Below are 13,045 nucleotides of genomic sequence, written 5' to 3'. Positions count from 1 at the left end.
CCTTCTTGTTGTAATGGTAGGGGAACAAAATGTATAAATCCTGAAAAGCAAAAGCTCAATTTAAGAACACCAGTGCAAATCAAGAATAATTCCATTAAATCTAATGGAATTATGCCAATGTAAGACAGGAGGTAAGTTCAGATCCAATTACATGCTGGTCCTAAAATGAGATTTCAGTGTTTGCTAGTATTTGTATTGCAGTGAGATCCCAAATGAGAGCATCATTTTGCTGGACTGGGTGATGCTACCAAGAACCTCCAGTCCCAACAGACAAGGTGCACAGGAGGAAAGAAGCAGGAATGGCTTCTGTGTGTAACAGAATGGGGAACTGAGGCACAGAAGAAGCCAAAACTGGTAATATGGAAGCAACCTGGCTCATTAAAATAGGGAACAGCATATACCTGGCCAGTGCTATCAGCGTGGAGGAAAACTTGTCCTTGGAGCCAATTATGAAATAGAAACCAAGGGTGCAGAAAGGTGCATCTGATGTGAACCAATGCATTTTGGTGACCTGAGATTTTTGATCTTGGTATAAAGAAGAGACCAGCAGAAGATGCAGGATAAGGAATAGTTATTTCCTTTAGCAAAAGAAGTTGATTTTGCTGATTAGGGAACATGGAAAAAGCCAAGATCTATGAAAGGGGTTGTGTTGTGGTCAGTGCTGTCTCCTGAACTCACAGTTTTATTACTTCTTTGTTATACTTAACATCTGTGTGGCTTCAGAGTGACACTAAGATGTTCTGTGTTGTTAGCAATGAACTGAAATAAATACCTTGAATCTCTCCATCTGCAAGTGGATGGGGATTATAACAGTTTGTAATCCATGACAGCTGTTGGGAGGTGTTGGATTCTCCTTAACAAAGAGTATTGTCTAAACTCTGGTAAACTTCATATAATCTCTGATTTACCATCCTGGTCAGTACTAGCCTGGGTGGGGAATAGTAAAGCTGTTTTGACTTCAGTGACTATCAGGACTCTGAATGGGACACAGGAAACATAATCTGATTTTAAGGTCATTTCTATCCCTAACTATGCTATGATTCTATGTTCTGTGATGTTTTAGTCTGATTTAATAGTAAAACTATGGAATTGCCTTGGCATTATATAACTACTTTTTGATGGCTAATGGCCAGCTACATAGAGGTAGTAACTTTTACAGCTTGAAGGTGTAGCTGATAGGAGGTGTAGCTGAACAGACCTATTTGGGCAGCTCTCAGCTTGCCATGCGAGGTAATGGAGCTGGAATCATGACCCAAAGGGGGATGAAGGCATGCTGTCTTTGATATATAAGAAGGGACTTGATAAATTACTGGATTGACTGCTTTAAAGATTGATTTGATTTTGGTCTATGGGAATTTGACTGGTAGATTAATTGATATTCCTCTTTTCAAGCCATTTTGCTTGCTGTTTTTCGACCATTTGCATTTGGACTGCTACAACTCCAACACTGAGAGTGTTCAAAAGGCAGCAATCCAAGGAAGGGAGGCAGGAGGGAAGAGGAATAGTTATGCATTATTTTTCTCTCCATTAAGAAATAAGTCCCTAAAATGATGTAATGACTGGTTGAGAAGTTGGTATTGAAATCTCCTTCCCCACCAAGGTCCCTTTGACACATATCCAGACATTTGACAAGTTGATTTTGTATCATGTCTGAAAAGTGGCTTCTGTGCATTGGTGGTTTTGTTTTCCACAAAGGTCCCAAAGACCTTTCTTTGGGATAAAAACAAAGCACACTTCCAAAGTGACATTAACTTAATACATTAATGTAAGAGATTGATATGGAGTAATCAAACAAATACGTCTGATTCAGCAAGTTCTTTTTAGGGCAGGTAAGGTCCCTTACTGACAGAATATTTTTGTCTTAGAATCATTGAAATATAGAATGGTTTGGGTTGGAAAGGACCTTAAATTCATCCTGTTCCAAACCCCTGCCATGGGCAGGGACAACTCACACTAGACCATGTCATCCAAGGCTCTGTCCAACCTGGTCTTGCACACCACCAGGGATGGAGCATTCACCACTTCTTTGGGCAGCGTGTTCCAGTGCCTCACCACCCTCAGAGTAAAAAGTTCCCTTCAAGTCTCTTTAGTAGGGAAAGTGCTTTAGAACTAAAAATGGGACCTTGCTGTTGTGACAGAGGAGACGTTGTGCCAGAGAGGCTCATCCAACCATCATTCTGTGACTGAGATGACACTGGTTGCATGAGGCTTCTTTTAGCTGTTGGCTAAGTTTATCCTTAACAACCACCAAAGAAAACTCCTCATTGCTGGAGAGAAGAGGAATAGGGGATACGGCATCATGCTGCACCGTGTCTGCAGATGGATGAGAAGCAGGTGATAAGGACCCATCTGGGTGACAAGTAGGATCACAGATTATAAGTCACGTCTACGGCAGGAAATTATATCTCACCAAGGGTGTAAGATTTGCCCAAATCTGAACCGGAATTGAGCTTGCCTGTGACAATCACAAGTGACAAGTCACAGTAACATGCTGGGTTGAGAACGGCAGCAGCTGCGTTCAGGATCAATCTGGGCTACCTTTAGTGTAGGACTGTAAGGTGGGCTTAAAGGTTCAGCTCTGGCAATGAATCTGATCTAACAAAGCAGAAGCTCGTGATCTAATGCAGTTCCTTAGAGGAGCCTGCAACCACAAGTACCCCATTAATGTTCAGCTAGTGGGATGAAATGTATGGGCAGGAGATTTCTGTTTGGCAAGTGAAGCTAAATGTATCACCAGTTCTCTTGGCTCTTCCACGTTGCAATGACTTAATTCTTCTTTGTAATTAATACAGGAAAGTAGATAATGAGAAAGCAGTGGTTATTTTTATTTCTCTGCACAAACTTCATGATTACTTTGGGGCTTTCCAACCATCTTGGTAAACTCTGTTGACCAGAGATAGCCTTCAATGCTGGAAGATCTCCTTGGGCTAAAGTGGATGGGAAAAGCATCAATGCAGTGAACTGAGCAGATCTCATTAAACTGCAAGATAGTGATGGTTGGAATGGTCTTCTGGATGTCATCTCATCTAAGCCCTTGCTCAAGAGCAAGGCCAGCTCTGAGTAGGCTCCTGGGGGCCTTGTTGTGTGACATAGACCTCAGTTAAGGGAAGCAGTGGGTTCGTTAATGTCTTACAACTTGCCCATGCTGACCTCATGACTTTGGCTGGCTTATCTTTGTATCTTCAACTTTGTGATGAGGGGGAAGAGATGCAGCAGATGCTGCAGCCAGAAGACATGGTACAACTTGGAGGTTGGCAGCAGCAGAACTGGTTTTAGGGGTTGTTTTAGGGGTTAACTGGCAAACAAGTAGGAGAGAAAAATCTTTTTGCTCCTTATGAGCCAGGTCATCATCATTTATCCAAGATCTCCAGATTTTCATTGTACTCCATAGCTGAGTTTTCAGCTGAACAAACTTCTGTCGATTTGGTAAAAAAAGGGAAGAAAATATATTCCAGATCTCTTCCTTTAGCTTCCTGCATTTCAAGTGACCCCGTTTTGATGGTAGATTCTTTTATTTTTCAAGGAAGAGTCAATCACAAGCCCCAGTAACACCTCTCCTGTTGTGCATCGGGCCTTTAATGGATATTGTAGCTGTATTCATTTGAATAACTTGTCAGATAGATCCATGTACACAACCTTTTGGCAGCTGTTTCCTAAAACTGGTGTACTTACTATTTAATATGGAAGGCTTGTTTTAAGCACCTAGACTGCAAGGAGGTACATTGGGGCTGTTTTAGCTGCTTTTATGGTGCACTGAGTGAGACTTTCTCTGTTTGCTTTTCTTTTTGTGTCCCTATCTGCACAAATGTAATGTGATTTTCACAATGTGATAGTAAATATATAACTTCCTAGCTTAGTTACATATACAATAGGTTGTGTCGAAGGAAACAGAGAGAGAATCAGTCCCTGGAATATTTTATTCTGCACGTAAGCCTCAATTCAGGGAGGGGAAAAATATTATTGACCTTCCATCAGGTAATCTTTTTTCAGGTACCTGTATTGGAGTCTCAACAGCGTTCCTTAAGCTGAATCCATTTTCCCCCTAGAGAACAAATTTGCTATCAGCAGCAGAGGTTTCTGATAACGGGACTTATAGTTTTCACATTGGAATGTTTTGGAACAATTGGATGTTTCTTTTGTCCCTCCCTGTAAACAGAATGTTGCTGTATCTGAGTTCATTATACACCTGGTCCATTGTCTTCTGCCAGAGGAAAAAGATAGTCTTACCCTGCCTGAAACACTCCTCAGAGCCTGGTGATACATAATAAATCTCTTCATATCTTTTATTCTGTTTGTCCTTCTGTTATTTATTTGTACCCTATGATTATTAGGAAAGTATCTCTCTGAGATTTAATTCTTTGGACCACTGGTGATGTATTCTAATCATTGCTCTCCCCATATGGGTGCACATCCTTCTGCCCACAGCCTAAGACGTTCTGTCATGGACCATGCATCAATGCCTTTTGGGTGGTGGTGCAAAACATAGCCCCACAAAACGTTGTCTTCATTCACATTGCTGCTCTTGCAGGTGCTTTATGGGCCAATAAAGCACCTTGTGTTTCTGTAATCTGACTGCTAGGCTGCTTTATGATCCTTATGGTCAATTGGAGAGTGGTGAGAAGGAGCAACCTGTGGTACATTAAATGGATGAACCCTGGGGCTGACGAGCAGAGGAGCCTCACCAGTAGCATGTCTTTTAAGGTGCTGTCTCTTTTTTTTGGAGACATAATCATTCCTGGAATGAGACAAACACATCTTTCTGCCTGCTAAATTAAACCGTTGCTATAAAGGCAATGCGAGGCAGAGGGAAACATAAGTTGAATGGAGAGGACAATGAAGGAAATGGAAAGAAATGTAGTTAGGAATCAGGAACTCTGTATTTGAAATGTACTGCACTCTGTGCAGGATAAATATATTAATTTCCCTTGCACTTCACAGCTTGCCCTTATGTTCACAAAGTTGCAGAGATGTCAGATTTAAAGAGGCAGATGAAGTATATGGGATAGAGCACTAGGTGGTAAGCACGCTGCTGAGATCCATTTCTCTTCCCAGCACAATTCCTTTTAGTCAGCTCCATGCTTTTTAAGAATGAAGCGCGGTATGAAAACAAATAAAGCTGCAGATAAAAAATCCAAGTTACAAGCAAAAGTATTCTAAGGCTGTTTCCTGCATATATTATCTTCAGGGTTTCCTCTTTTCCTGTCTCTTGCTCTCAAAAATCAGAAGAAAGTAGTGCTTGGCACAGGCGCCTCAAGGGAGTGTATTCAGGAAGAGCCAACACTGTTATCAACTGCAACTTTTGCACTTCGCTTTGTGCATTAAAAGATCTTTTCTACATCTGTGTTTCCTATCTCTGTACTAACTGTACTTCAAATGTGTTCTAGGAGAGGAAGAGGAGGTGGAGAGAGAGGAGGTATTTGTTGGAGTAAGTCCAGAGGAGGCCATGGAGATGCTGTGAGGGCTGGAGCAGCTCTGCTCTAGAGCCAGGCTGAGAGAGTTGGTCTGGGTCAGCCTGGAGAAGAGAAGGCTCCTGAAGGGGAGACCTTAGAGCAGCTCCAGTGCCTAAAGGGGCTACAGGAAACCAGGAGAGGGGCTTGGGACAAGGGCCTGTAGGGACAGGCCAAGGGGAATGGCTTGAACCTTCCTGAGGGGAGACTGAGATGAGCTCTTAGGCAGAAGCTCTTCCCTGTGAGGGTGCTGAGGCGCTGGCACAGGGTGCCCAGAGAAGCTGTGGCTGCCCCATCCCTGCCAGTGCTCAAGGCTAGGTTGGACGTGCGCTTGGAGCAAGCTGCTCTAGTGGAAGGTGTCCCTGCCTGTGGCAGGGGTTGGAACTGGTGAGCTTTAAGGTCCCTTCCAACACAAAGCATTCTATGATTCTATTTAATCAGTCACATCAGTCATTATGAGATTTATGGTGACATTTCCTTCATTTGTCATCAGACAAATGGGCAGAATGGGGTGTCAGTGTAACTTACACAATCATAGAATAGTTTGGGTTGGAAAGGACCTGAAGATCATCTAGTTTCAGTTTTCCTTTGACAACCTCTTTGCTTCTGAAACCCATAGTATTTGATTCCTGCCATGGTTGTGCACAAAGCCTTTGTGTTTGTGCACTGCTTCGATGCTTTCTGGATCTTTGTCTGTTGAGTCTTAAAGCCAAGCTTCTCGGAGATGATAAACCACCTGGGTTTGCACTTCAGACTGTGAAAGAATTGCTTGGTCATCGCCTTTCTTCTTAGATTTCTTGCTAGTCTAAGGGTGGACATTTTTCACTGCTTTATAAGACAGCCTGGTTGCTACACATTGACAATTTCAGTGGTGCAATCACTGCTAATGCCTTTTCTTTCTCACTTCAATCTTGATCAGGGAACTGGGTTTAGGCGCATTGCTTAGTTTAAGTATACACGTAGGAGTGTTTGTGCTTTTATACCCCTATAACTGGAAATTCAGAGTATCAGCAAGCTGAAACGTATGTCAAGTTGTTTGTCTTTGATTTCTTGCTCACTTCATAGAATAGCAGAGCACCTTGCAGCCGTTTGAGTGAAATGGACTAATTTTTTCCATTAAATTTGCCTGGTTTTAAACAAAGTTGGATTTTTAAGAAAGAAAATACATTTTGTGGGGTGAAAATGCTTCATCTCAGAAATTTGTGTCATTTTTTCCCTTTCTGCACGTGTTTGATCTGCGTGCTCTTCCCACCATAAAATTTGGTGGCAAGAAAACACATTAAACAACAAAAGCAATGTTTAAATCAGAATAAAGCCTCAAAATCCCTACATCTCCATTTACCAAATCTGTTAATAGTCCAAGGTACAAAGCACTGGCTCTTTTATTAATGATGTTTTCAGCATAGTTTCTCAAGGAGAATGAAACCAATCGATCACTCATTCACATCAGTAAAGTGCCCTTCATCTTTACCTTCCACAATGCTATACCAAGTATTTAAGGCATGTTAAATGCTAAACCCAACAGAGGAAGTGTGGGAAGGATAATAGGGTAAATTAATCTGCAGTTCAGTTATGTCCTGTGTATTTGTCACTTCTTTGCTACATACATGTGTGTGCAGGACACATTCTTGCACACTCATGCACCCACATTCAATCACCAAGTCTGAATTGCATCATTGGTTAGGATTGGATCATACGGTGAGGGGGATGTATTGCTGTATCGTTGATAGCATATCAGCATGGCACATGTAAAACAATATTCATCAGTGACAGAAAACGTGATGTAGTGGGAAGTGAAGCTCTTAACGCCACACATGACCCTAAAACTGTATGGGATAGAGCCACTGGGTTGGAGGTTAAAATAATGACAATATCTTAAAATAAAACATAATATAATAAAATTATAAATATATATAAAAATATAAAAATATTATACAATATTATGAAATAACAAAATCTTAAAGTAAAACAGTAGATGGGACTGCCATCTGCAGTGGCATGCAGAGCCTGTGCATGTCCCTGGCTCCTCCCCATAGCACTTGCCGTAGAGGGTTTTATGGCTGGGAAGTTCCAAAACAGGGAAACATGGTTGTTTTGTTTGTTTTTTTTTTTTGTTCTGATTCTACTCTGAAATACAGGAGCTAGTTTCTACAGGAGTATAAATTGTGAAAAAATGCATTAGCAGCCTTTCATTGTCTGAAAGGGGCTACAAGGATGCTGGAGACGGACTGTTCATCAGGGACTGTAGTGATAGGACAAGGGGTGATGGGTTCAAACTGAAACGGGGGAAGTTCAGGTTGAATATGAGGAAGAAGTTCTTTACTGTGAGAGTGGTGAGGCGCTGGCACAGGGTGCCCAAAGCAGTGGTGAATGCTCCATCCCTGGCAGTGTTCAAGGCTGGCTTGGACAGAGCCTTGGGTGATACGGTTTAGTGTGAGGTGCCCCTGTCCATGGCAGGGGATTGGAACTGGATGATGTTAAGGTCCTTTTCAACCCAAACCATTCTGTGATTCTATGAGAGACAGCTCTGATACAAGCTTCAGGAAAGAGCCACAGTAAATTACTGGAAGAAAGATGCAGCAACACCTCTATATAGGTTGTACATCACTTCGTTGCTTCCTGGTATTGTTACAGGCACCTTTGGCTATGCCGCTGAGAAGCGCTGCAGGGATACAACCCGGTAACCTTTCCATGACAGATGTTAAGCCGTGGTCCACTTTCTAATGGAGAAATGTGAAAGGCATGGCAGAATTAGAGAGCACAGGCACAGCAATCAAAATAGTCACAGTTTGATGCCATTTATCTTTGGGCGCTAAAAGGATTATTCAGTAATACCAGAAACGCCGGCAAATATGAAGAGCTCACGGAGGGCAGCTGAGGTCCTCAGGCTGCAAAAGGAGGAATGTGCTTGCCTTTTGCTGAAATCCAGTCCAAGAAGATGATCTTGTTCTGTACAAGCTCAGTTGCAAGAATAGTTAAAGAGAAATAAGCAGTTTATCAGCACCTGAAGGAAAAAATACCCCTAAAATTCTATCGTGATCGAATCTAGGCAGTAGGATTCATCAATATGAAGTGATGGTGAATTATTTTCTCTCTCTGATAAGCTAAGAGGCTTACTGCATAATGGCAGAGAGGGAGGTGTGTTGTAGTTCAGTGCTAGCAAAGCATTTATAAAGGATCCAGGGGGCTCTTTTAAAAGGAAACTCATAAAATTCAAACCTACTTGGGAATAGTAGGGGTGGGAAGACAGAAAAATAACTTGAGAGGTGAGTAATGGCAATGCCATTGTTAAGTTGCTTCCTGTGTGGTCCTGTTTTGGGTGCTCTCTGAGCTGTCAGTAATGACTTGACAGATGGGAGTCTGAGGTGATGTGGAACTAATCTGTAGGTGATGAGGGGTTAAGAGGGGGTCTTGCTGTCCTGGAGACACCTTAGTTGAAAAGCCTAGGTTTTTGGTAGCAGGTCAATGCTGCTTGCAAATCCTGATCAGATGCTGTAGGGGAAGAAGCATTCTCCTTATTTTAGCAATAGAATCATAGAATAATAGAATGGTTTGGGTTGGAAAAGCCCTTAATATCATCTAGTTCCAAGCCACTGCCATGAACAGGGACACCTTACACTAGACCATGTCACCAAAGGCCCTGTCCAACCTGGCTTTGAACACTGCCAGGGATGGAGCATTCACCACTGCTTTGGGCAACCCGTGCCAGTGCCTCAGCACCCTCACAGTAAAGAACTTCTTCCTTATATCTTCTTTCTCTTTATTTTTGGTTATTTACAGCAAAGAGAAGGTGCTTGATAGGTATAGAAAATACCATGGAAAAATATGCCGGGGCTTGCATTTGTGTGACAAGATTTGTGAGGGCTGCTATTTGACTACAATTCATGTTTTAATCCAGAATGGCTGAACTACACAGCTATTAGCCTATAGCCATGTTCATCTCTCAAGATGACACAGCACCCATGCCAGGTGGACTTGAAATACCTCCCCTTCTCTTCCTGCACAGCCTCAGAGCATCCTCTGGGCTGCTTAAAGAAAAATAGCACCACATCTCCTAATGCTTTCCAGTGACAGGCAAATTGGAAATCTATGATGCTTTTATTATAGAATATTGTGTGGCTGGAAACCTGAAAATAGCTGCCTTGTTTTCTCCTGACTTTTACTCCTCTGCATGATTTACACCTATGCAAAGGGGTTTGCTGACAGGTCAGGATTAGAGCTCTTCTTTCACTCTGTTGTAAATGATTCCTTGATGTGCACAGTCAGGTCCTAAAGAAGAAGGGGGGAAAACTGCATTGTGATTTTCAGTTTGGAGCCAGAACAAGTAGCTGTAGTCTTTCTTTGGTGACTGTAGCTATAAAGATGCTTTAGGGCTTGGTGAAATAACCTTTTCTCCTAGCTCATCTTTCTGCTTTGTTTGCATCTGCAATAATTACTTATAGGTCAGAGATGCTCACTGGCTTTGTCATGCAGAAGCAGAGCCAGCAGCCTTAGAAGATGAGGTGTAGGGCTGTCTATGGGCAGTAAGTTATAGTGGTCTAATGAGGCGTATCCATCCTATAGATAAATGTTTGCTAATGCAAGTGTGGAAAACACCAGCCTGGATCATCCGTTTCTGGAAACATCCTTAACTTTGCTGTAGGAATGTCCTGGTTGTGTAAGAGACACCCAAAAGTGATGGGCTACTGCTGAAGGGGGGACATCTCTGCAGCACCTTTGGAGGTTCTCCTCTCTACAGATGCTGAAGGACCTCTGTTGGCTCTGCTGTGAAGCTAAGCACCTTGATGATGTGGAGAAAAGGGAATAGGAGGCTGAGGAGCTACATACTCCTTGCTACTCCATAACTGTCCCTGTAGCCAATGCATGAAGTTTTATATACACGTACTTCATCAGCTCTCACAGACATCAGCCCTTCACAAAATCCAGCTCTGAGATAGGGAAGAGATTGGTGTGAACAATTCCATTTGCATGCTTGATGCGCCTTACCTATTTATCCCTCCAACAGCAACGGAACGTGTGTAATGCAGGTACTGAAACTATTTCTGCTTAAGCCACAGGTCATGCAGCTCAGTGCTTTACTCATACTACAGTTTGTACCTATTTTTGTACAGGAAAGCTGCAGCTAGCATTGCAGCAGCTATGAAGGGGATGAGTACAGTTTAATTTATGCTGAGCCACATGGCTTAACTGTGGCCAAACCTACTTGACCATCAGGCTCTTAAATGCACAAAACTCCATTGCTATGCAGTTGCACTGTGCTGAAGGAGATACTGAATCTAATGACGTTTAAGCCGGTACAGTAAAGGCATTTTTGATCCGTACCTGAAAAAACTTATTATTGATACTAAATTAGGGATAAACAAAGTAAGCCACATCCTGTATTACAGATGCAAATGCTTTTTCCTGCTAGAAGTAGGAAACAAAGCTCTTTGGGATTATGGTGACTGGCAGCAGGCACAGGGAGACAGAGAGGAGCCTTTCCCTTGTCGGTCTTTGCCATAGCATTTGGGTTGTGATTATTTCGTGTTGACTTGGTCATTCATCAAGTGTCTCAAAGAAGCGGCACAAACAGTAGTTAAGCCCCTTCATTGCGTCCCTGCGGAGGAGGGAAGCAGCCGTCATCGCATCTGCCTCTTTGCTGTGCTCGCCTGAGAACTGGATAAATAAATTAGAGCTATGATGGCTCAGAAGAACAAACTCTAAGCAGCTGTGCGCTGGGGATTATGGATGCGATGGACCGTGTTTCCCTGGCAAAGAAAACACCCGCCATAGGAAACTCTTAGGCAGCAGCGTGGTACCTCTTGTATTATTTAGTGCGTTGTCTTTGCAGTCTCTGCGCATACAGCAGTGCACAGCAAGGGATGTTATTCTTCCTAGGAGATGCCCTTTTTGGTTGTACTCTTAGAATGCTCCTTTTCAGAGTAGTGCTGTAGTCTGTGTATTTTAGGTACTCGGTATCTCCACAGACTGAGTGTTTATTAAAGTGTGGAGGGCTTTTTCAGAACCAAATTATATTCATCAGAGACACCCCTTTAATTAACTTTCACACTTCCATGGAATGAGGAATATAAAGAAAGCCAATAATAACAATAATAATAACAATAATGATAATGATGATGAAATATCTTGTTACCATTACATATTAAAATACAGTGCTGTGGAGAGTGGAGTTTCAAGGCTGCTTTTTAATGAAGATCTTAATAGCATTTAATGTAAATTAAATATAATCACTGTCTGATTCCTGAGCATCTCTCTGAGGCTGAAGAAGTTAATTGTGCTGACAGCATAGCGGGAAGTGCCAAAAGCAGGCACCAGCATGTTGGTTAAAGTGCATTTTGAACTGAAGGCAGCACTTTTGTTCCTTGCACTCCTGCTCCCAGGTATTGTGCAGCATCTCAGTGCAGAGTTTGTGCACAGCATGGATTTATTGGGTAAGATAATCTCACATAAAACTTGCATTTGAATGCAAACAAAGGAGCCTTTATTGAACTTTGGAGATTGGGAAGGATCAGATGCATGAGATTAACAAACCATTTGACTTTGGGGATGGGGAATTGCTGGTCTGTGAATGCCTGACTTGTTCTGTGGGCAGATGATTTAATGAGGTCTGCAAAGTGACTGGACGTCAACTCCAGTGTCTTGCATTTCATGAAGAGAATTAGTTGTGGATGTCTCTGTTTTGAAACTGCTGCTTATGGAATTCATGCACTTGGTGGCAAGATTCAGTTGGATTAAAGATTAGAGATCAGGCTAACTCCTCAAGGCAGGTGATGTGACAGCATTCAGATCCCAGCTCCCATTCATGTGATGACAATATGGAATATCTGTGGTAGGTACAACCTCTTCAACCTCAAATTAGAAGTGATGTAATTAGTCAGCTGGTGCAGTGGGTCCTGGGATCATAAATAAATGAAATGCATTTTGATGGATGAACACAGAAATGGTATCTTAATTTAACTTAGGCAGAGCTGAGAATAACTAGTTATAGGATCCAGTCTCGTCTTCATATGAGATGATTTCTCTATATGGTGCCAAAGGAGTCCATGCCTCCTGTGTGTTTCTTCAACCCTTAGGATACATCTGAATTACTGTTCTACAGCTTAGAGATGTTATCTTCATGCTACACTAAGCTTTCACTTGTATACCTGATAGGTACAATGCATGAAATTAAGTGTATTTTCATCCTAGGCAGCTTTTCCATCTGAGCTGTCTGCACAGAGATCTCACTTAAGTGGAGAAAACCCTGCCAGAACTGGCTATGGAGGTGAATATTCCACTTTGTTGGTGCCTGTGTCCGTCTTCCCTGACTAGATGGAAATGACAGTCAGTGGAATGCTTGTTGAGGGGGTCTCAATGTATTTGTAGTTAAGGTTGTGCTTGGTAAAGACTATTTGGGGGCTGGCCTTGTTCCTCAAAGAAGATGCTAAAAAGGTTGACATTAGCATTGAAAGAGCTGGTGTTGATCAGTGCTGAAAGAGAAGCAGGAAGGAGCTGGAAAGCCAGGACAGGGCATGGATCTTCAGGACAGAGGGGCCATAAATAGTCATTTTAACACTTTTTAATCAAAGAAATCTGATTCACTCCACATCCCACCCGCC

General features: G+C 42.3%; 1 protein-coding gene across 4 annotated transcripts in view; it reads left to right on the top strand.

Annotated features, from left to right (window-relative positions):
- TSNARE1 (t-SNARE domain containing 1) overlaps positions 1-13,045 on the top strand; it is a 496,003-nt gene that overhangs the window by 206,824 nt on the left and 276,134 nt on the right. The window lies entirely within an intron of this gene.

The sequence above is a fragment of the Neopsephotus bourkii genome, unplaced genomic scaffold, assembly GCF_033783945.1.
Source record: "Neopsephotus bourkii isolate Nb327-2 ecotype Australia unplaced genomic scaffold, CSIRO-AGI_Nbou_v1 NB_1637, whole genome shotgun sequence".
NCBI classification, from domain to species: domain Eukaryota; kingdom Metazoa; phylum Chordata; class Aves; order Psittaciformes; family Psittacidae; genus Neopsephotus; species Neopsephotus bourkii.
The sequence above is the reverse complement of the archived record's forward strand: the minus strand, read 5'-3'. Positions and strand labels throughout refer to the sequence as shown.